General features: G+C 38.1%; 1 protein-coding gene across 4 annotated transcripts in view; it reads right to left on the bottom strand.

Annotated features, from left to right (window-relative positions):
- Positions 1–23,212, bottom strand: part of rhbdf1b (rhomboid 5 homolog 1b (Drosophila)) — a 42,160-nt gene extending 18,948 nt beyond the window's left edge. For all 4 annotated transcript variants that reach the window (XM_023949509.2, XM_078937104.1, XM_023949510.2 and 1 more), the window contains exon 1: positions 23,003–23,212. The gene's annotated coding sequence lies outside the window, so the exon portion shown is untranslated. The remainder of the gene's footprint in view (positions 1–23,002) is intronic.
- Between the last annotated feature and the right edge of the window lie 1,485 nt (positions 23,213–24,697).

The following is a 24,697-nucleotide window of genomic DNA, read 5'->3' as shown; positions in this document are numbered from 1 at the left end:
TTCCGGAGTTCCCCAAGGCCCCATCCTCGGGCCACTACATGTTCTCTCTGGCCCCAGTGATAAACAACACCAACATTAGTTTCCATAGCTATGCAGATGACATACAGATACTGTATATATTACAATACCATGTACAGGCTCTTGGTAAGTGAAGCTATTGGGGAAGATCTACCTTAAACTGGGTTCCTCTGTTACTCTTTCTACACCCACTCATTAATTAAGCCCTCACTCTAAACCAATGGCTAAATTCCCAGCCTTCTTTTCTCAGCCAAGCACAATCATATTTCTGCTTTTAAATTGATGAACGTTGATCTCGCTACAGTCTGCTTCTGTTGATGAATATCAAACACAAAAAGCTCTGTGTCATGATTAGGGTATTACAGTCATAATTAGTTTTTTTTTTTTTTTTTTTTACTTAGATTTTGCTTCTTCCTGTTTTGTTTCGGTCATGATTAGAGTTCTTCTTCCTGTTTTATTTTGAACATTTCCTGCATGTCTCAGTTTTGAGTTTTACTTCCCTGGTCCCAATCTCCCCTGATCGTTGTCACCTGTGTCTCATCAGTCCTGTTTGTTTATATGTCTGGTCTCTGCCTTCCTCTGTGCTGAGCCATACCGTCTTCTTCCCTGTTTGCCTGTTTAACCCAACAGGTGCTTTTTTGGTTTTGTTTTTGGTTTTCCTGCTCTGCAGGGCTTTTTGTTATGGTAGTAAAACCCCTTGTACTTGGAACTGCCTGCCTCCCATCTCTGCATTTTGGGTCCTTCAATAACCCCTGTACCTGACATTCTGTATGTCCTGCATTGTTTAAATGACCACAAATCCCCATAAGTGAGCCTTAACCAGTGACTGATACATCAATATAAAGACAATGCTAAATATCCTGGTAAATGTAGGATGTGAATGCAGCTGAGTGTCCCCCTCAGCATCTCCTGCTTCATTTTCTACACTCGTTGGTCACGTTATAGAGTGCAGTTTCAGGCTTTGGGAGCAGCCACGTTTCCATTTTTTTTCCATCAAGAGCCACACTGGAAATGAAAAAGACGTGCACAGATAAGCAGCTTATTGAAGAACGTCAATCCATCCATTTTTCAAAACCTGTTTAAAGACCCATTTCAACGGAAATTGTGTTTTTGGTGTTTTTAACATGTTTTGGGGGCATTTTTCTGATGATGAAAGACATTCAGAAAGAAATGTAAGCTTCAAATTACATTTATGAGTATTTCCATATACACATTGTTGTGAATCAGGAGCAGATTAAAAAAGTGCAGAATGCAAACGTTCATATTTGGTACGCTGGGTGGGCTTCAAGCCCTGTGCTCAACTCTGATGAATCCACTTGAACACAAATAGATCCATTCATGTCTTTGTTTTCCTCATCTAAGTCTGAAGAAGTAGGAAATTGATAACATACACATGCTTAAGGGAATCCCATGAATATGAAAACTTTTGTGTCAAAAAAAGGCGAAAAGCTGAGAATGAAAACAGGAAACTTGCTAATTCAACGAGCTGCTAAAAGGCTGCGACAGTTGAGAGGCGATTTCCAAACAAAGTTCAGCGGGACCACCAACGACCATCTCCTGTGTGAAGCCGCTGAGTCATGCTGTGATGTACGACTGTTTGGAAAAACCTCAGATCAACTTGCCGTGAAACACTTAAACCAAAGTAATACGTCACTGATGCAGCTGTAAAGCTTTTTGACCCACACTTATGGTAAATCCTATAAAAAATGACTTTATCTTCCAAAAATGCACGACTGAATTAAACACATACATTCCTGCATCATAGGAATATGACAATTCAAGTCCAGATGAATTATAGTCTCTACTAAAGTTAAAACCTTTTGGTTTTTATTTTGACTTCTTTAGATTTGTTTTTTTTTTTTACTTGTCTTTAATTTGAAGTTTTCACCTGTTTTCGGTGATGATAATTTACAAAAGTGCTGTGTCATGATAATTTCACCAACACATTTTGGTTCTTCCCATAGGAAAAATCTGTTGCTCATATGTTGCTTGATCTCGTCTCTTGAGATCAGTTTGAGCGTCTCATATTCGTATCATTCTGTGATCATTTGCTTCTTAACTCTTGCTCCTAAGGGTCCCTTAGGAGCAAGAGTTAAGCTATAATGAGAAAAGACATCACTGAGACAAATGAGGTTGAGTTGAGACAACTGTTAGAGCAATAATTAAGAAGTGGGAGAGACGAACCTAAGACGTTCATGAGACAAATCTGAGAAGAATGAGTCCTAAAAGAGATCTCATCATTGTCTGTCTGATGTCTCTTTCATGTCTTAATCATTTCTCTTAAATGTCTTACCAAAGCCGTTAATGAGAATGATATTTGAGATGTATTTGAGAAAGAAAAGAGAAGTTATTTTTATAGCAGTGGTAGCCAATCCTGGTCCTCAAGGGCCACCATCCAGTAGGGTTTAGATGTTTCTTTGCTCCCCAGATGTGAATCAACAGGTGATTAACCACCTCCTGCAGAACTTGAGGAGGCAATTCAACCACTGCAGCAGATCTGTTAGAGCAGGAAAACAGCTAAAACATCCATAACAGTGACCTTCAAGGACCAGGATGGGAGACCACTGATATACAGTAACAGTAAAAACAATACTAGAAATGTAAATGCTTTACACTTTATTTGGGCAGCACCATCATCAGTACAGCATTTGAATTGTGGAAGCAGTATTAGACACTTTTTAAAATATTAAATGCATTAAGTACATGAACCGTGGCGTACTAAATGTGGCTGACATGATGGTAAAGAAAACTTCCATATTTTAAACAACAAACACACTGACATCACTGCTGAGGTACAAGGAAAAAAACAAGATTATGTAACCACATAAAAAAGTACCTGATAAAAACATTCTCCTAAACTTGCAGCCTACCAAATCCATGGACCAATTTGAGAACCAAATTAAGATAAAAAATAAGAAAAAAGATGGAAGAGAAACCAGTCCGCATACTGTAGATCATAGCAGTGGCCTTAGAACCTGCTCTGCCCTACATTTGTTGACAACGGCTTTCTTGAGCTTGGCCTCTTCAATTTGTTCCCAACCAGGTAGAGTGGCACATCACAGGACATAAGCTGTAAGACAAGAACATTAAAATCTGGCATGAACAAATTGATAATAGACCGCACATAACAAACAAAGATAACACTTCAAGCTAGAAGCAAACTGTAGTTTTATAAAAGCAGCTGCATAATGCTACCATAAGATTACGTTTCTGTCATCCCTAAAAGCAGCCACACGTCGCTTGAGAGGACATCTGTTTCAGTTAAAAGAATTGAAATGCAGCATTCTATGGGCATTAACTATTTAACAAATAAGGTTCAAATCTGTTTCATTTCATTTTTTATGATACAGTCCAGATCAAACATTTAAGAAATGATCAAGTCACATTTTGCATGGTTGGCTCTTAACAAGGGAAAAATAATAACCATGTCTTAATTGGAACGCTGAGGGCTGATCGTGTCAGACGGCGAACTGTGGAATAAGATATTTCAACGAATATATATTATGGTATCATTAAGAATTTTGTGGTCAATATTTTTTGGATTGTTCAGAATATTTCCATTAGTTTTTTAAATTAGAGCACTTTGGCTTAGGTCTTTGTTCTGTTTGAGACTGAAGAATTATCCCTTAGTGGTACAAAAGTAAAGATTGGAAAAAAGTCTGTTATACTTGGAAAACTTCATAAAGCCACCCTTTAAATTGTATTTTATTTCTTTTAATGTGACACAATCTTACTATTTAAATCAAATTACCCCAAAATAAGGATTTCCAAAGCTAAATTTTAGGTTAGCCAGGGCTGCTCATTCCTGGTCCTTGGGATCCATCACCCTGACTGTTTTCCAGATCCCCAAGCCCTGCTAGCTGTTGATCAGCTCAACCAGATGTCTCCACATTCTGACTGGATGAACACACCTGGTCCAGCTAATCAGCTGGAAATCAGGCAGGCTGGTAGATCTCAAGGACCAGGGATGAGCAGCCCTGAGTTAGATTAATACAAGATTAATAAGAATAATTAACTGCAGGTCATGATTAACTAACCACACCCAAAAATGAATCGCATGACAGCACTCATAAATATGTACCTTTGCAGAAACTCCAGGGTTGAAGCCAGCTCAGTTGGATAATGACGGTTAAAGCAGAAGTAGCTTCTGAACATCAGGCACAGTGCTGCAATGTTGTTGTGTACGATGGAGCGGTTCCAACTGAGCATGAACCTCCTTGGGGAAAAGAAAGACTGTCCTAAAGACAGAACAATGGATGAAGTAAACATGTCACTCATGTACAGTGTACAAAGACAAAACCTTTAGAATAATTTAACACTGGAAACTTTACTTACCACATACAATAACAGTTGGAGTCAACGGCACCTGCTGCAGCTGGACCTCGTCTGCATCTTCTACAAGAACATGGCATCCTCCTCAAAGTAGCAGAGCAGAAGAAAGAGCATCTCTTTAACATCTCATCTCTTCTGAGCAGCCACTCTGCTCTCCCCGCATCATCTGCAGCCTTTTAGAGTTTGGAAAACGTCTTGCTTTCATCATTTCTGCAACAAGATTGCAAACCATTTCCTTCCTTAGTCTTGGGCCAGGTCTCTTTCCAAAGACTGCACAAATTCCTCAGAAAACTTACTCCATGGAATTTCAAAGCTGTCCTCCCAGTCAATGTACGTACAGTCCTCGGCTTCTGGAAGATGTGGATGACGAACTCCTCGGTGACTATAACAAAAGTGATGATGATTGTGTTGGTGAGGTCTCAACAGATGATGATGTGCTGTTCTCTGGCGTTTGGTCTGCAACAAAAAACAAACAAACAGTATAAGTGTATTAAGTTTACACTGTACTGTCAGTGTGTTACCCATTCATATTCATATCCACTTCTGTGCATTACAAAAACTCATTTGTAATGTTTGAGACTCACATTTCAATTTCCAAAGAGCAAGACGTTTCCGGGCTTGAACAGGTCTCAAAGCTGGCAGCAAGTCAGCCTCTTCTATGAATCGTAGATCCTCATACAACTCCATTTATTCCAATGGACTGCAAGTGTTCTTCCAGGATGTCTTTTGTGGCTCTGGTAGGACCTCCATAATGGCACTGTGGAGGAACATGGGTTCTGATTCACTCATTTTCACGTGTATTTAGATCACCTTGAATCAGAGAGGGGAAAAAAACATCATGTACACACATTTTATACAGCACAAAGTAAGATCTGGAAAGGTTTTTAAATATGATTTATGATTCACTAAAATCCTCGTACATATCAGTGTTGACATTTGTTGGCTTAGCTACATCTGTGCTCTCTAAACATCTTCACCACTGACAGAGGGCTGAGAACATGTTTCCCTAATATGCATACTTACATTTTCAGATTATGCTTTCTAGACATGTGAGCAGTTAATGATGACTTTACTTTAAACACATGTCCATAACCAGTTTCAAAAGATGGCATGCCAGGCCAAACGTCTGCAAGATGATCTTTTTAACAAGATAAAAGCTTTTTACAGCGTAAAAATTGAACATACAGTGAAACTGCACATTTTGAAGTTTGGAATAATGGACTGTGGTGTCGTCACACTGTGAATGGGATGAACCCTGCAGACCCTTAACTGAAGAGCAAAATGTCTTCCAACAGTTACTTAGCACTCACGCGTTTGGAAAAATATCGAGGCTCATTCTGTAAACTCTGCACTGCAAATAACTCTTCAATGTCTCTATTTTTTATTACAAAAAGCACAAGTAAACCTTTGTAAAAAGTAATAATTACTTATACAGCCAAAGGCACCGCGAGTAGCCCAGACGTCTGCATTACTGGCGGAGCTAGCTTAAAACACCTTTAGCATTCAACTGAGTTCAGAGTTGGAGGGAAGAAATTGCAAACTTACCGTGCAAACTTCAAAGATTTTACTTGAATCTTTTCCAGACAAGCAAAAAAAATGTTGGAGATTCATCACACGGATTGTTAAAACGCAGAAAAAATACGACAAACGGTCGTCAAAAGTCTCTCGTTCTCTGCACTTCTCCCGCTTGCAGATTCCGGCCCGTTGGTGACGTCAACCACAGAGTTTTCCCTCCCACCGTGATCAGCCAATCAGAAATCTGTGTCAAGTGAGGCTGTGATACAGTTTAAAATTCAAATCGGGTTACTCCAGGCTTCTGTTTGTTCAATATGATGCAGACTAAAATCAAGAAAACAGAAAATATTTTCAGCTTGTAAGGCTGCATGAAGGGTGATTTTTAAAGACATAGATAAATTAACTCAAACTGAACCCCATAAATCTGTACCGCCCTAAAGTTGATTTATTAATTTGATTATTTTTATTTGTGTATTTTATTTGTTTGTTTCAAATGTAAAATCTATTTTTTGTTCACTTTAAGGTGATCCAAATATGATCCCAAATGTCCTTTATTTAGTTCAGACATCAATGTGTTAAATGTTTTATACCCACCAACATATAAGTGTGCGTATATGCACTTGTGCGTGTATGCATGTGTGCCAGTGCATGCGTGTGTTTGTGTTTAACTAAACCTAGCACCATTAACCCAACATACATTCTTGTTCATTTATGTTTATCTAAGCAGTCAAAAAAAAGTTTATTAAATCGACACTGCAACGTTGTCTTGAAATTTCATGTTTTTTAAAAAGTTTCAAAAATATGTCTTTTGAGGACATGACCATCTTAATGATTTAACTTTTTTTTCTTGAAATTGTAATTAAGTTATATAAATATGTAAGCAATAAACAACTTTTTTAAGTTGAACATAAATAAAATAAAAAATATTATTTTCTAGAGATGAACTGTAATGGTGTCATCATGAGACTCATTTTAGGGCTTGTTTTTCTTTTTGCTGAGACAATAAAAAAAAAGGCTAAAACAAGATCTAAATTATTGAGCAACGAGAGACAGAACCATTGATGTCTTTCACTGAGACATAACTGAGATAGGAATTTGAAGTAAGGATATCAAATTGAGACATACTTGAGCGCAACATAATATGGCTCATTTTTCTCTCAATTGAGATCTGGAGAAGAGACAGTTGTGAGAGAATTTTGAGATCTCAAACAGTGCTCACTGTGAGACTTATTTCTCAGGAGAAATGTTTGAGAAGAATGAGAAAAGCAGTTTAGTCTCAAACAGTTCTCATTTATGTCTAGGAGACGTAAATGTGACAGAAACGAGATCTCATCTTCAGTTTTGCTTTGCTATGGGTTGGTGTGTAATGGGAGATAAAAGACAAAGTGTTAATAACGAGTCGTAGCTAAATGACGTTTCTTTTTGTCCCCTTTTTCGTCTACATCTGGACCTCTTCATCTCTATTCCTTCCAGTTTAGTTTTCATGACAGGCAGATTAAAAGGTATAATCCCTGAGCTGCACGAACCCCCCCCCCCTCCCCCAGACTCATATCCAGCTCTGATTGGATAATTCCACACAGCATCAAAGCAGGAAGCGGCTACTTTTTTTTTTTTTTTTTTTTTTTTTAAATAAACTTTATTGCACATTATGTCAATTTACAAAGATGTACTTTTAGGTATGCAATAAAAACACAACTGCAAATATCAAATACACAACTGTAACAAACAGAAGAACAAGAATAGAGAGAAATAAGCCAGGGGGTTAAACTCTACGAGAAAATACTGAAACTATCACATACAGACAATGTTCTGATTGCTTTTTGCTTATCTGAATTTCGAATACTGTTGATATACTGATTTAATTCAGAAAGGAATACAGTGAAACAAGGTTTTCTACCAGAAAATTTACATTTATGAACATGGAATTTAGCCAAAATTAGTAAAAGATTTAAAAGAAAAGCAGAGTCCTTTTGCATATTGTTTGATATTAGACCCAACAAAACATCTTTCCAAGATAAGACAAAACAAGAATGAATTTTATCATAAATAAAATCACATATCTTCTGCCAAAATACCTTCACTTTGGGACAATGCCAAAAAAGATGGATAACTGTTTCAGGGGAATTACAACCAAAACTACAGAGTGTGTCAATGTTTAATTTAAATCTGTTTTGAATAAACATTTTAGCTGGGTAAATTCTATGGATAAGCTTAAAAGAAACTTCTTTAACCTTATTAGTGATTAAAAATTTATTGGGTATTTGCCAAACCTCCTTCCATGCGATGTCTTCAACAAACATGTTCCAATAAGACATGCTACGAGGTAGTGAAACAATGTTCATTTGAAATAATGTTCGTATTGCTTTGTTGTTTTTCCTAGGATAACCGGTCAGACATATTTTCCCCACAGGAGTATTTATGGGAGAGAGTAGAAAAGGCTCCTCAATATTAACTCTGTGTTGGAATTTCAACAGCATGCAGACACCAGAAGGAATAGCCCCAAACACTCTAGCATATTCTAAAGGGGGAACAGGGAAGTTAAATTTAGATAGAAATTCCTCATAAGTTAAAAGTAAGCCCTGGTTGTTAAATAATTGATACACAAAAATAATCTTATTTCGAAACCAATGTTCTTTGAAGAGTGATTTACGTTTATATAAAATGTCCCTGTTATTCCAGATAGAATATTTGTGAGGTGAAAAGTTGTGTTTGTATACAAGGGACCATGAAATGAAGGCTTGGCGATGAAATGCAGATAATTTTAGTGGGATTTTACATACATCATAATTACACATGAGAAAGAAATCAACACCACCAATTTTAGATAAAACATGAAGAGGTATAGTGTTCCAAATGGAGCTGGGATTTCTAAAAAGTTGTTTCAGCCAATTAATTTTAAATGTGTTATTCAAGGTAGAAAAATCGAGAAAATTGAGGCCACCTTTGTCATAGGAGTTCATGAGAACATTTTTTTTTAAGTAATGGGTTCTATTTTTCCAGATGAAATTAAAAAGCATTTTGTCAATTTCTTTGATAATTTTATCATCAACATGTAAAGCCAAAGCTGCGTATGTTAAGCGGGAAATACCTTCTGCTTTGCTGAGTAAAATCCTTCCTCTCAAAGATAAATCTCTGGAGAGCCACTGATTCAATTTCCTTTGTGTTTTTTCTATTATTGGGTTAAAATTTAGGGAGCTTCTTGCATGTTGGTCTTTTGTTATTAAAATACCTAAATATTTCACTTCAGATTTAACTGGAAGATTATACAAAGTAGTAGCAGCACATTCTTTAATTGCCATTAATTCACATTTATTCACATTCAAAAAAAGACCGGACGCCTTTGAAAATGTCCCAATAACGTCAAAAGCAACAGGAATTTGCTTTTCATTTTTTAGAAAAAGTGTAGTGTCATCTGCAAGTTGAGTAATAATTAGTTCTTTGTCAATGAGATTGATGCCTTCAACTGCACTGGATTTAATGTGATCTGTTAACAGTTGAGAAACTAAAAGGAAAAGATACGGAGAAACAGGACAACCTTGCCTAATTCCTCTCTCTAGATTAAATCTGGGAGAGGTGCCACCTGCTAATTTAATAGAGCTGTTACAGTTTTTGTATAATGTAACAATAGCTGAATAAAAGTATTCTCCAAAACCAAATTTTTGAAGACAATGAAAAATGAATTTATGTTCTACGGTATCAAATGCTTTGTAAAAATCCAAAAATAAAATAAAACCGTTACCATTTATAATGTCTGGATGATCAAGAATGTCCAAAACTAGCCTGATATTATTCATTATATGTCTTCCTGACATAAAGCCAGACTGGGTCTCATCAATTACTGAGTCCAGTGTCAATTTTAGTCTCTTAGCCAAGATTGTTGCGAAGATCTTATAATCATTGTTTAGTAGCGATATTGGACGCCAGTTATCTAAGAATAACGTGTCTTTTCCAGATTTCGGAATTAATGTCATCAAGCCTTGAGTCAATGTCGTAGGAAGAAGTTCTTTATCTATACTTTCTAAAAACATTTGATGTAAAAAGGGAGACAGATCCTCAGCAAAACATTTATAAAACTCTGAAGTCAGCCCATCTGTCCCTGGTGATTTATTGGATTTAAGTTGTTCTATGGCCTTTTGTACTTCCTCAAGTGTAATCATGCTTTTACATTGCTCCTTTTCACTTTCAGTGATGGTTTTGACTGTTAACGAATCTATGAAGGCATCTGTTGAAACTTGACAAAATTTAGAGCTATAAAGTTTCTGGTAAAAATCACAACAATAGTTAGAAATGACTTTATGGTCTTCTGAAATAGTTCCATCTATATTAATTTTGTGAATGCTACTACCTTTAGAATGGTGTCTCTCCAGATTAAAGAAGTAATGTGAATTTTGTTCACCATTTTCAAGCCATCTTGATCGAGATCTCACAAAAGCTCCCTTGGCTTTTTGAAGATATAAATGATCCAATTCAGTTTGAAGGTTAGAGAGTTGGAGTTTATCTTCATCTGATAGTGTGTCAGCTGCATTTTGACACAAGTGAGTTATTTTTGAAATGACATTTGCCTCATGTGCTCTTCTACTTTTAGCTTTATCACTACTTACTTTTCTGAGATATTTACTTATTTCAAATTTAAAAAGCTCCCAGTATACACCATATTTCTTTTCTATATTAGCTTTAGACCAAAAATGTGCTATTTCTCTTTTGATTTGTTTTTTAACAGAGTCATCCAGTAAAATAGAGCTATTAAGTTTCCAATAAGCTGAATGAGTGGCATAAGACTTAGAGGTGGTAAACTTTATCTTAATAACTATGGCTTTGTGGTCTGTAAGAGGGGTGGGGCAAATGTTTACATCAATCTGATCTATGGCAACACTTTTTGAGATCAACCAAAAGTCAATTCTGGACTGACTTGTACCCGTTTTGTTCCTCCATGTAAAGCATTTGACATCAGGGTTTTTCCTTCTCCATATATCATGGAGGTCAAATTTCTCCATAAAATTCTTTAGCTTGGTGTTGCTTCCATCCGGCCCACGAGGAGGACACCTATCTGCATTATTATCTGGGACATTATTGAAGTCACCCCCCAACAGTATGATAGCATTTGGAAATTTTTCTAACCATTTCAACAATATGTTTTCTATAGAGAAAAGAAGTTGTTCATTTTCTTTGACAGTGTTGTATCCATAAATATTGGCTGAAATAACAATATTATCATCACATTGTAGTATTTGGCAAATATAATGACCTGATGGATCACTTTCAGTAAGTAAAATATCCCCACTAAACCTATTTTTTAGAGTTGTTACCCCGGCTGATCGCTCTGTACCGTGTGAAAACCATAAAGAATTACCCCATTGACACTTCCAGAATTTGGCATCATCAGATATTGAATGAGACTCCTGTAAAAAACAGAGATCTGAATGAAACTGCTTAGCAAAAAGAAATAAAGCTTTGCGTTTAACATTGTTGCGTAGCCCCCTGGCATTAAAAGAAACAAAAGATAGAGTAAACAGATTAACTAGAACAATAAACAACACACAGAAAAAAGATTTTGTTTTATAAAAACTATAAAGTTATTTAACAAACAGTGCAATATCGAGAACAGCACCAAAATAAAATCTTAGCAGCTTTAGTACGGAAAAGAGTACTTTTTTTTTTCTTTTTAACCTCTACACTCCTTCCCTTTCTGCCCCCTTTCCCCCTCCCTTTGCACCCCACCCCCCAAAAAAAACCCAACTCAGATATAGAATTGAAAAGGGATTCGAGAGGGGGGAAAGTTCCTGAGAATGCAGAGGAGAACAAACTGGACTCCTCACATGGTTGGGAAAACAAAGAAAAAAAGAAAAAAAAAAGAAAAAAAAGTCTCGTATTTATTTATTTTTCCTTTTCTATTTTCATGGCTGAACTTCTGACCCATTAATAAATCCACGGCCTCCCACGAAGTAAGCCGCCTTTCCCTCCTCGCGTGCTTTCTTGATTTTCGGCCACAGCTTCTGCCGATTCTCCCTGTCCTCCTTTGTTAGGTCCTCGTTGAAGCGCAGGCCTTTGGCTTGGAGAAACCCGTTCTTCTTGGCCGCTCTCCAAACCTCCTCCTTCAGACGCCGGGAGATGAATCTGATCAGAACCCCTCGAGGCCTCGGGTCCTCCTGGCGTTTTCTTCCCATCCGATGAGCGACATCAACAGCATCGGGAAACTTTTCTTTTTCTGAGGGCAAAACATGCTGGCAAATGTTGATCACCTCCTCGCGCACGTTTTCCTTCTCAGCCTCAGGAAGACCGTAGAGCCTCAGATTCCATCGACGACCATAAGCTTCCATTTCTGCAACCCGGGCCAAGCATCTCGATGTAAATTCCTCATTTTTTCCCACACGTTTTTCCATGACCTCAACTTTGTCATTTATGAGTTTAATTTCGGAACGGACAGTTTCAACCATTTTTTCAAGAGCATCGCTTCTTGAGTTGATTAGTTCGGCGAGCATATTGACTGCTTCATCTGACTTCATGGACCAGGACATAGTAGGCTTTTTAGCAAGAGGAGGCTTACTTGGGGTCACTGGGAGTGAAGGAAATTCCTCCTCCGAAGTCACAGGAATGTCCATGCTGCTGCCGGAGTAGTCGTGCTCGTCGGCTAACAAGCTAGCGGAGCTGTGTTTGTCTTTAGAAGATTCGCTTCTTTTAGGAGGTTTGGGCATTTTGAATGGTGGGAATTTGTAAAAAGTATCCAAAAAGTACAATCCACAACGTTCACCGATCGTTTTCAAGAAAAAGCAAAATGTTGCTGCTTCAAAAAAGCTCAATAAAAAAGTTAGGTGCTCGGAGCTCGATAAAAACAAACCGGTCACGCCGCCATCTTGCCGGCCCCCCCAGGAAGCGGCTACTGGTCAACTGAAAGCTGGTGTGAGTTTTTTCATCAGAAGAGAACCTTTGATTCAATCTAAGCAACATTTAAATTAGGCAATGTGTTTTAAAACGTAATCAAATTAAACATTTTTTTTACTTTAATGTCCTAAAAATTCTGCAGTTTTAAACAGTGAATGTGAGTAATTGTTTAAATAAAATGATTTAGTACAAATCCTTTACATTTCGTGACATTATCTGGGAGTTTTTTTGAGGTTTTGTTCGGTTCCTTTTCAAAACAGACTAAGATCAGATGCTGGAGTTTGGCTAAAGGTCCCATGCCGATCATGATCTCATTTAAAGGGTCTTTTAATTGTGATTATGTCCTTTTTAGCCCTAATCTAAAAGCCTGTGTCATTTTCTAGGACATAGTTTCTGCAGACTGTCACGTCCCCCTTCCCCGAGTTGTGGCCCCCCAGCGAGTTTTCTTGCTGTTTTTCCTACTGCATTGTTGTGTTTGCTCCTCATTCAGAATGATTTGAATAAAGAAATACTCAAAAATGCAATTTGTGGCTTGATTTTCTTACTATTTGTCCTCCATTATTAAAAAATGCCGTCAGATGTTAAAAACACCAAAAACACAGTTTGCATCTGAGTGGATCTTTATCCAAACCCACCAGTTGCATCGTTAATGCTTTTTGAGTTGTGCCCTGAGAAGAATACTGCTATATAATGTAATATACCCTCAGCATTTCAGTAATTTATATAGTGGAATCTTGAAATTTCACATTTTGTGGGATATTTAGTATTTATCAAAATGTGTAGCTCTGTTTTTGCTAGCAGGATTGCAGAAAGACATGAAGCCTGTTCCTAAATTTTACACAAACCAGGAAGTACCAAATGTTCCTCATTTGACCACTGGGGGCTGGTTTCAAAAGGGAACAGAAACAACATACACACAGAAAAAATAGAATTATTTTGAGTCTAAGCTTTTTGGGAGGGTGGGAGGTGCACAGCAAAAACTAAAACTTAAGCAAGTAAGACGACCCTTGTTTCAAGAAAAAATGCTGTATTTTTTTTGTTTTGCAAGGAAAAGAGTCTCATTAGGAACATTTTTCAATAGCAAAATGATTTTGAGAAAATGTGTGATTGATTAGAATTTTTTTCTTAAAATCAGAATTCTAGATAACACCATTTTTCATACCTCGTTGCAGGTTTTTTACTTATTTAAACAAAATTTGTCGTATTTAATGAATTTTCGATGTATATCTATAGCTGTTTTTGAAGCAACTTTTGGAATTTTTTTTGGAACTTCAATCTTTTATTTATTTATTTATTTTTTTCTGTGACGTCGGAGATTATGCGACCGGATTTTTGAGTACGATCTAATCTGGGACATTGAATTGAAAACTTGCTGTATGATATTGGATGACCATGAAATCCTAGTCTCAATCTCAGATATGAGTCTGGTCATTTGGCATGTGGGCTCCACGGGGGTCGGCGCTTTCGCCTCACAGTGAGAAGTCTCTGGTTCGAATCCCAGCTGAGACCTTACTGTATGGAGTTTGCACGTTGTCCCCGTGTATGTGTGGGTTTTCTCCGGGCGCTCCGGCTTCCTCCAACAGTCCAAAGAGATGCTTCATAGGTTTATTGATTATGTCTAAATCATCCTTAAGTATGCGTCTGGGAGTGATTGACGGTAGTCGGCAACTCTGTGACGCCAAAAGGGATTTAATGATCAGAAAACGGATGGATGGATGGAATTTAGCATGCAGGGTCATTTTTTGTTGTTGTCATTGAAAAATCACCAGCAGAAAAGTAGAAGAGTTTTCTCCTTCTGCAAAAGTTACGAGTAGTTCGTGTGAACATGAACACCAGAAGAAGGGACTTCTTGTGTGTTTTGTGTTTGGGAGGAAGTGACAAAAAAAAAGCATAGCGAAAGTGCAACCAACTGGACCAGAAAATGGTAGTTTTAGTCCTTTCCATGAGAAATAACGTTTCTAACAAGAAGTTTCTGTCTGAGCCATAAAGTTCCAACAGAAAGCAGGAACACAGAACATTAGATCTTAGCTGTCCAGAGACCAAAGATCAGCATCCCAAAGATCGACAGAAAGCAGCTTTGGAGGCAGTTTGTGAGCCTGTTCTTCATCCTCTGACGGAGGCTCAGCTGAATGTACTCGGCTTGAAATGTTTAGGCAGGTTTCAGATGTGAATGTCACCAAGACTCCCAGGTTCTAAACAAAACACAGAATCATGACAGGATGACTAATGGTATTTACTTCAACCATTCAAGCACTTTTTCCAGGAATGGAAGAAAACCAGTCAAATGGACCAAAACAATGAATGTTTAGAATGTAGACAAGATAATAAAACCAGAATTGTTTGTTGCTTTAATGTAAATACTCTTTACTGAGCATCAGCCCCCCCCCCCCTAAAAAAAATATGAATGAAAATCATGTAAAAGTCTTTCTACTACAAGAACCTGAACAAGAAGCCTCGCAGCCGCAAACTCTGTTTCTGTGTGATGTAACAAACAAGAGTAGGTCATGTAGATTAAAGTGAATTATGATTTTACCCCCCGCCCTCCCCAGCGCTCTGAGCCCCCCCCCCCCCCCCCCCCCCCCCCCGTCTCTGCCAGATGTTCCAGTCCAAACACAGCGAGTCATTTCCTCTCTTGTTTGCCGCTGTGTTTGTGCGTTCCAGTGATCTGATACTCCCCCAATAATGACTGATTAGCAGCAGGGGGGCTGCGTTAATGAAAGCAAATATGATGGAGGGGTTAAAGAGGAGCATCATCAGCAAATCCTGCAGTGAAGATGAGCATCATCAGCCGCTAATGCGTAAACCTAAAGAGACGAGAATGATGTTCCTCCAGCTTCAGAATCTGTTGAGTTTACAAACGTTGTACGCCAGTTATGGGATTATTTCTTTGGTTTTTTACTGCTGATCCACACACACACAACACAGGCTGCTGCTGAAACGGGGTGTCGCTGCAAAATATCTAATCATATTTCCACAGGGAGAGATATGAGGAACGGGAGTAAAGAGACTAGAAAAAAGTGAATTAATTGACCAATCGGCCGATGACGTCTTGTTTGCTTGGGAGGAACTCAGGCCGTAGAGGAATAAACTCCAGAGTCTAGATGCTGACGGCGGTTATCTTTCATTTATTTTTACAGTTGTTGTTTCAGTGGTTTTTGTTTGGTGTGTGTATTTTTGTTGATTTATTTTATTTTTGTTTTCATTTACTTTGTCGTGCAGGTCGCTCTTCTGTTCTTTTATAATGTTGCACTGGTAAACCTGGAGGTCAGTTGCTTGAATGCTTCACTTTTGCTATTTGGATGTTTATTTTGGCTTTGATTCCAAATCCAAGAGCCCCCCCCCAGCGTAAATGTTCTCACTGTAGCGCATCGATGAGCGTCTGCACGGGAAGCAGCACAGAGCTGAGACATTCAGAGAGCTGAGAATTAGAACTTTACCAAAGTTACTTCCAAGAAATATTTACAGAAGGAGGAAATCGAAGAGGGTTTGAAAGGAAAAATCAGTGACTAAAAGCCTCAAAATGTCCCAAAATGAAGTTTGATCATCTTTGATCTATTTTTAAGTGTTTCCAGTTGTCTTTTAATTATGCTGATGCCGTTTTTAGCCAAAAATCAAAACACTTGTGTCATTCTCTAGGACCTAGTTTCTGCAGAGCGACGGGAACTCACTACAAATTCACTTCTGAGTTGTGGGTGGGACAGTAGGCACGGAACAACCCTGCCCCCTTCCCCTCCCTGTTGTTGAGAGCTCTTTGTTTACATGCTTTCCTGCTCGCTCACACCCCCAAACCAACATTAGTAAAGCAACAAAAATGGCAGCAAAATCTGAGCCATCCAGCCGTTTAACTTAGATCTAGATTCCAGCTCAGACGAGGAAAAGAAAGACGTTCATGCATCTATTTGTCTGACCAACGATTCAGATGAAGAAATACTCTTGATATATGTCCCCCATCATCAGAACGATTCCACCAGAACATGTCGAAAACACAGTTTTCATTAGAGTGGGTCTTAAACATTTACGCTTCTCCACCCAACATGATTGATTCGCTCACACAAAGTTCTGTTTGCCAAACATCATGTTTACCTGTTCCAACCCCAAAGTTAGTTTTGGAGCTGTAATCCAAAGCTTCCCTGCAGGAATAATCCGTTTACACAACCAGATTACAATAAAAAAATCAAGTTTGACTTTTGGTCGAGGCAGAAATCATCAGAGTTTAAACAAATCCACAAAAAACGGCCTCGTTTGGTTGTTTTCCTCGATGAACTTCAATCCAAGCCAGTTTCAAGAGATTAAACATGATTCAGCTTTGGTTTACGTAAATTTGAAATGAATAAAAAGACAAACAGGCCAGAGAGACAAAGGTGGTTCAAGTGTTTGGAGGTTGTCCATGACTGTGGGATTCAGGCCTTGTCCTGCAGGGGGCGCTATGGCTTTAAGAGCTCTGCAAAGGAAGTCGTTCTGGAGTCTGCTTGATTTAGATTTAAAATAGTAGTAAAAACAAATTTAAAAGCATATCTTTATTTACAAAGACGGATTTACTTTAACTTTTTATTTCATCTGGCTATCAAAATTTAAATAAAGTAAATGTTCAAAGTTAATGAAAAAAAACATTTTTACATGTGCATTTCTTTATCTTCTACGGAACCCCTGAAGATAAATAATATCTCGTTCCCTCTTTTGCCTGTCATGCTGCCCGAATGCCGGCATGAGAAGCAAAAGAGTTCTGCGGCGCAGCTAGGAGCTGTGTCCGGAGAATCGCTGCGGGATGAGGAAGCAGCAAGCTTGGGCATCCTAAATCTTATGATAATTTTCTTATTTTCATCGAGACAATAACAAATTGATCATTCTTGTTTTTCTTTTTCCTTTCTTGAACGAATGTGGGTCACAGAGACACGGAAGTTACCGCTGAAAGCGGCTTTTACGGCAGGTCGGAGACCATATCTGTGTTTTTGAAAGAGTTATGACGTGAATAATTATTTCATTCACACGAATTAATTATTTCGAGGGAACAAAATATTATTTCGTGGGAACAAGATATTAATTTGTGGGAACGAGATATATTTTATTTTTTCCATGTCAGGGCACGGGCTCCGTAATCTTTTATTTTTTTACGTTTAAAAAAAAATCCATTTATGACATAATATCTGAACTAGGTTTGATATATTTGTATATGTATTCTTTTTTTGTTTTGTTTTGATTGCTTGAAATAAACAAATTTCAATCAAAGACTTAATTTTCATATTATTTTTCTATGCTGTTGCCCTTTGTAGTAAACAGACTCACAAACCTTTAAATGAGTTCAGCTTCATTCTAACTGCATTACTTTAAAGTCGCTAACTCTCATCAGGTCAGCTGGACAGGTTTCAAACCCCAAACCAGACCAAATGTTGGCAGTTTTTGCTCCACAAACATGCTCCAGCTGCTAAACGTCCTAACAATCATGCTGTTTTAGAAGGCAGAAGAACAGAGAACTGTTGCATCCTAACTAGTAACTAGACTTTTTCCAAAACAAAGACAAGATATATTGTATTTTTTTACTCTGAAAATTTGAATTTTGTGAGCTTCGATCTGGTTGCATCTGTTTTATCTTGATTTTAATGCATATATAGTTTAGCATATTTGCTAAGTGTGCTTTTGGTTGATCCAAATGAATTAAGCTCTTTCACCAAAATCAAGGTAAAAAAAAAGTATTTCAAAAGGGATTTGCAGCCACAACACATAGCAGCTTTATGCCGTAAGAACCAAAGTGACGTCAATGTCACAGAAAATGTGTTTGTTAAGTGATCCACTGGGTTTGTGGTGAATTCTCCATGATTTCATTTTTCAGGAAAAATAAGTCGGGGTTCTTATGGGTTATTCTGTATTTAATTCCGGACTGTAAGGCTTTTATTTTATGTGATCTGAACAATTATGGTAAAACAGTTCTGCCATAACAATAATTAGCATCAAAATATTTAAAATGGACTCAATGGAGATGTTATTTAGAACAAAAAAAGACGAAAGTTATGCCAGTGCTGCAAAATTCATGTTTTTTTCGAGTTTATTTATGAAAGCTGCCCCAGACTTAAACCCTTCAAAGAGACAGCAGATAAAACACCAAAGTTCCACCTTAAATTTTACTTGGACAAAAAAAGAAAAAAGAGCTCAAAGCAGCAATTAACAGCTGAGCAAATCGCAAGTTTATGCTCATTTTTGAGACATAATTTAGCAGAAAAATGCTGCAAGTTTTCAGCTTCAAAGAAAGCTGCAGCCTCACGAGTCTAATTGTGCAGATCAGCAGAAAAAACTGTCAATTCTGCGAGGAGGACAGCATGACGGAGCGTCTGACTGTCACTCATCACCTCATCGCACACTCCTAACCGTGATCCACTGGTGAACTTTCACTGACCCAAATGCCGCCTACCGGTGTCCTCAACTGATCCTCCGTTCCAACGTTTTACAATCTGCCTGATGGCTTTTCTCCTGCTAAGTTCAGGGACTCCTAATCTCAGCTGTCCAATCACAGAGCTGTCCCGAGGCCGAACGTCAAAATTAAAAACAACAAAGCAGTGCTGACAGGTCAAAGTTCTCACAGAAGAGGTTAGGTCAGACAGTCCATTATTGTTTGAAATTGGTATTTCATAGCATATTGAGGCAAAAATGAAGGAATGTTCGGGTCAACCTGCGTTTCTGTTAACATTTAGATTCAATTTTTTAATTGTCACATGACCAGAAACCATCTTAGTTTAGTTAAAGCTAAGAAAATGTGAGAGTTATGCAAAGAGAGAAAAAAAAACTGTAAATCTGACTAAAGCGAGTGACGCCAGGGGATTAGAGAAATCCCCGTCCACATCTCTGGAATCAGCTCCGATCTTGATCATTTGGTCTTTTTTTCAGGGGTGGGGGTGGCAGGGGATAATCCCAAGATGCACTGCAGAGACAGTAACTGCAACCATTGCAAGTCAGTCAGCTTAGTCACAAAACAATGTGGCGCATCGCCCGTCACCCTCACTGTGACGCTCTGGGGGGGGGAGGAAGGAAGGAACGGCGTGCGAGTGAAGGCTGAAGCCATCACACACAAATTCAGTGTTCAACCAAAACGAGTCACAGCAGGCCTGTGGTTTCAGACAAACACAGATTTCTACACAACACCAAATTATTGCAGGGGAGTAAAAAAAAAAAAAAAAAAAAAACTTTGGCGGCAAAACAGCAGAATTTGGGAGGAATTTACTCCCCCCACTACAGAAAATACAAACAAGCGTTAGTGTGACCCAGACTTAAACATCCCTGCTTTGACACGCAGAGGATGGAGCCTCTATAAAAACACGAGTTTTGGTGTCTCAATCTTTGACAAAAACTGGAGTTTTCCGGTTGAAGACAACCGTGACCCACTTAGGCAACCAGCAACATTTGAACCTGCAACATCTCGAGGTTGCATTTCCTCTGTAGGAGCTTCAATCAGTGTTTTTCAACCAACAGGCCTTGAGAAATGATCCAATTTCACTTAATTGGTCTAAAAACCATTTCCACTGTCTTAGTTTCTCCAGGTTTCACACTAGTCAGGCATATGAAAGATCATCAAAGACTTTGTTCTTTGTGTTAATTTATTTCTGTTCAAGACAAGAACGACTGATTTTACAGCAACTTTGGCCGATCGCTCTTATTCAGGAAAAGGTTCCACCCCTTAAACTGTCTCCGCCAATCATTCTTGAAGGCGTAATAACCAATCTAACCAATCAGACGTAGCTAACGTCCTCACCTCCTTGTGCCGACATTACTCATAAAGTCCCTCAGTTACAGTAAAAAAAAAAAATGAAAGAAACACCTAAAGATCGTGTTTAGCGAGAAGCTTTTAGAGCGGGTGTCAGAAAAAGTGCTTAGCATAACAAACGCTTGGAGGCGTGAGTTTGTCTGGCATCAACACCCCTGTTATGTCACTACATCTCCCATGAATCATTGGGGTTAATGTGACAGCACCTCTATAGGAAACATTAATATTACATCTGGACTGCTTAAACTGTGCAGCGGTCGATGTTTGTTTAAAATCAACAGTAATGTGGACGTGATGTTTCCTTAGAGATTTTTTTGTTTGTTTGTTTTTAATTATTTTTAACACATTAACAGCATTTTTTTCAATGACAAATGCCTTTTAATCTGGCAGAAACCTAATTGTAATTTCCTGTTTTGGTGATTAAGTGATGCACTTTTCATTTATTTTTATAGAGTATTTATTATTTGTAGTTGCTGGTTTAATCTATGAATGTTGACATGAATGATATGTATATATAAACCTTTTTATTAATGTTACATTTTTAACCAAAAGAAAAACGAATAAAACCTCACCAGAACTTTTTTTTTCTGTCTAACTAACCCATCATTTAACGTTAAAATATAAACATATTGTTTGTGCAAAACCTATCAAGCTTACTGCGATTATAGAATTATTAAAAATTTAAAGTTGCTCTTGCTCAAAAAGAAAATCACTGTTTAAAAAGGAAAATCATTCTGGTTTTTGTTTTATTTATTTTTTTAGGTTAACTAACAGCTTTTAAACATGTAAAACAAATCTTCCTTAAGGTTTTAAAATATTAATGAATAAAAACACATGCAATTTGAAGCTTTTTGTGCCACAACTATAAAAATAAATACATGTGAGATCCTGGTGCATCATTGATACAAACTAGAGACTTCCTCTGTCTTTACATTTTTGGTTGACTTGTGATTTATTTTGGCTAAAAATCTCTGGCTTAGAGCAAAATACACAGACATAAGGAGTGGCCCAGGAGTTTTGCTGTTTTAGTGCAAAACTCAACAAGAAAAGGCAAAGTTTTAAAAAAAAATGCGGCCATGCAAGGCAGCTAAAAAGGAAAACTTGAAAATAAACGTTTCATTTAATGAAAAAGCCGTTAGACGGCTGCAGGGCATCTAGAGAAACAAACCAGTTTCCAGCTTGTTGAACCCGGTTTCCTGCAACTTAATCAGCACTGAGCGACTCCTGCCTTCTGAAAGCACCAGCCAAAAATCATACACCTGCTGCTGTCGCTGCCTTTGACTCTAGACGGGTTCAAACACGCCGAGAGGCGTCTGCCAGCAAAGAGAGCTGGAAACAAGCCGACCACATTTGCACCTACAGGCCCTGCAAAACAACTTCCTGTATGCTGTCAACTTCCTGTTTCCAGCTGAGCTCGTGTGTCTGCTACCACCCATTCATCTCAAGCACTTCAGGTTAAAGCATTTCCAAGCAGAGATTGTTATTTTGTTTAAGAAAAATCTGCACTAAGCTGTGGTATCCAGAACAGTTACACTTTCAAGAACTTGTTTATAATGTTTATAACCAAACTTTTGATAATATTCATTCATCTTCTAAGCCGTTTTGTCCCTTTTGGGGTCACGGGGCTGCTGGAACCTATCCCAGCCACTTGTGGGCGAAGGCAGGGGGCATCCTGGACAGGTCGCCAGTCTGTCGCAAGGCTGATAATATTCAAATATTATATTATTTAGATTTAAAAAAACACACACACACAACAGAAAATGTCTAAAAGTCTTTCCTAAAAGAGTTTGAACATGACACTGAACACCAGTGGAGTGTTTGGGCAGATGTTCTGGCTGTTTTAGAGGGTTTGGATGCCGGCTCAAAGATCTGCTTCCTTCTTTCCAAACAGGAAGCCAGAACAAAACCTTGATGACACTGATCTGTGGAACAACTGCATCTAAGGCTCATTTCCACTCCAGGCGCTAAAGCTGCTTCTAACACTTGGGTTTCAGTGACATTTCCCTCTATTTATTCAGTGATCCACCGCTGTGATCCATTCTACCCATGTTCAGGCAATACAGACAATCTAAAGCACTGAACAAAAATATCAAAAACTCTGTTTTTTTAAAAAAAAGGAAAAGGACAAAAGCAAAAATAGCGTCAGGTCTAAAATAATTAGTAGTTCAAAACAAATTCATGTCCAAAAATTGAGCAGTCTAAACTTTTTCAATGGATTTTATGCATGAGGAATATTAAGGATGTGGCTTTGAGGTCAGAATTTTGGACAAAAACATGTTTAATCGACTAAATATACATTTTCTGTAGTACCTTTCAGTACATGTGTGTCTATTACTATCCTTAAGGGTTCGCTCTTATTGATAAGTCGTCCTAATGATTAGTGTCAGCCACATTCAAACAGGAAAAGTCATGTATGGATGATGGATCGGAAGGCTGGACCCCGCTGGGATGGGGATGCTGACAGCTGGGGGTTGGGGGGTCCAAGTGGTCCGCCGTGGTCGTCCTTACCTTCAAACTGCGACGGAAAGTCTCTCCACAGCCTCGCGGGGTCCACGGCGGTCACTCCATGAGCTGGGTCCGCGCGTAAAATCTCCTCTTCGCTCTGCTTACCGCGTTTGGCTCTCCGTGGAGCTGCGTCCTCTTCCCACGGCGCAGCCGCCGCGGCAGGGTCACGCTGAGGGCTCAACACCGCCCCCACCGGCGAATCGCCGCAACTGCAGCCAGGTAGAGCAACCCACACCTCTGATCACTTTCTTTAAACAGTTTAAAACACTGTAATGTTAACATTGCTTATTTAGTTGAAGGGGGATCATTTGGTGCGTTAGCTTTTGTTTCTAAGAGGATTGTGATTGATTTCTGCCTAATTTAACCCTTTTACATGAACGCTCCACCTGAAGCTGTTTCCCCTGCAGGCTGGGTTTCTGGATCTTCTCAGCATCCTTCAGGCCTCAGCAGCTTTCGGTGGGTTCCCCCTGAAAACCACAGCTATTCCGAGCTCACTAAAGATCATGTTTGTGGTTAGAGCTTACTGTCAACAGAAGCAGGAACCAGAGGTTTGGGTGTGGTAAAAATGCAGCAGAGTTGTTCCTTTTTAATGTAGCATGACTTAAAGAGATTTGCTGTCTGGCTGCAGATGATTTGTGGAGATTCTCTTGGGGATCAAAGGCTCGGCTTTCAGCTCATTTGTCCGAATGTTTTTAAAGGTTCGCTCAACTTTGAATCCAAACATGTTGCATAAGTAATCTAGAAATATTTGAATGAACATACCTGACTTCATCTTCTTAAATCATTTTGTTGATTCTGAATAATGTCCTTCTGCTGGGATTTTTTTTACAATAAGAGCCTGTGTGTATGAGCTGATAAACTGGAGGCTTCGACTAAAGTATGAAAAAAAAATGTGCCTTTTAATGACAGTATTTGTTTGAAATGTAAATTAGAAACTAAAATGTTCCAGGTTAAAAAGTGCGTCAAACTCAATGATTGGTCTTCATCAACAGTATATTTCTTGTTTTAATTAAAAAAAAAAACAACTTTATTTAAAAAAGATTTCCTGTTATTTCAAAATAAAAGACAGCTCATAAGTTACAGTTGCTGAACCATCTGTGGCCTCACAGCTTATAAAACAATGAAAGAAGAAAAAAAATCTATAAAACTATTAACAGACAGTGACTCTTGCCATTTTCAGAAAGGTTTTAGTAAGGTGAAATATTTACCAAAATAAAACCTCAAAGTTTGAGTTTACTTGCTTTAAAAATGAACAAACAAAAAATAGAAAAATTAGACTTTAGGATGATTTCACACCATCCATTGAATACATTTTAGGAGCATTTGCTTTTCATATCATACTAAAGACTTTGTGTTTTGTTCTGCATCTTAAAAATAGCATTACAGAAAAAAAAATACATTTTTTAAATATGTCCACATGCTTTGACAATAATAAAGAATGCACATGTAAAAAGAGTAAAAAAGACACAGTTTAAGTACGAAAAACTGCAAAAACAACGACAAAAGCACATCTAAACTGCATATTTTCAGTCTCTCTAACCGCACCAGAAAGCATGACTAAGCACTTTTTTAAAAGCAGCTCAGTAAGAGTAGAGCTGAGTCATCTTTGTCCCTTCGCTGGTAAAAGCTGAGCAGAAAACTTTGACGAAAATCTTGAGGGTTAAAAATTAAACCTTCGACTTTAAAGACAAACTTTAA

This window comes from Oryzias latipes, chromosome 19 (genome assembly GCF_053564925.1).
Source record: "Oryzias latipes strain Hd-rR chromosome 19, Olatipes_Hd-rR_3.1".
Classification (NCBI taxonomy): domain Eukaryota; kingdom Metazoa; phylum Chordata; class Actinopteri; order Beloniformes; family Adrianichthyidae; genus Oryzias; species Oryzias latipes.
This window is presented reverse-complemented; position numbering and strand designations above follow the sequence as displayed.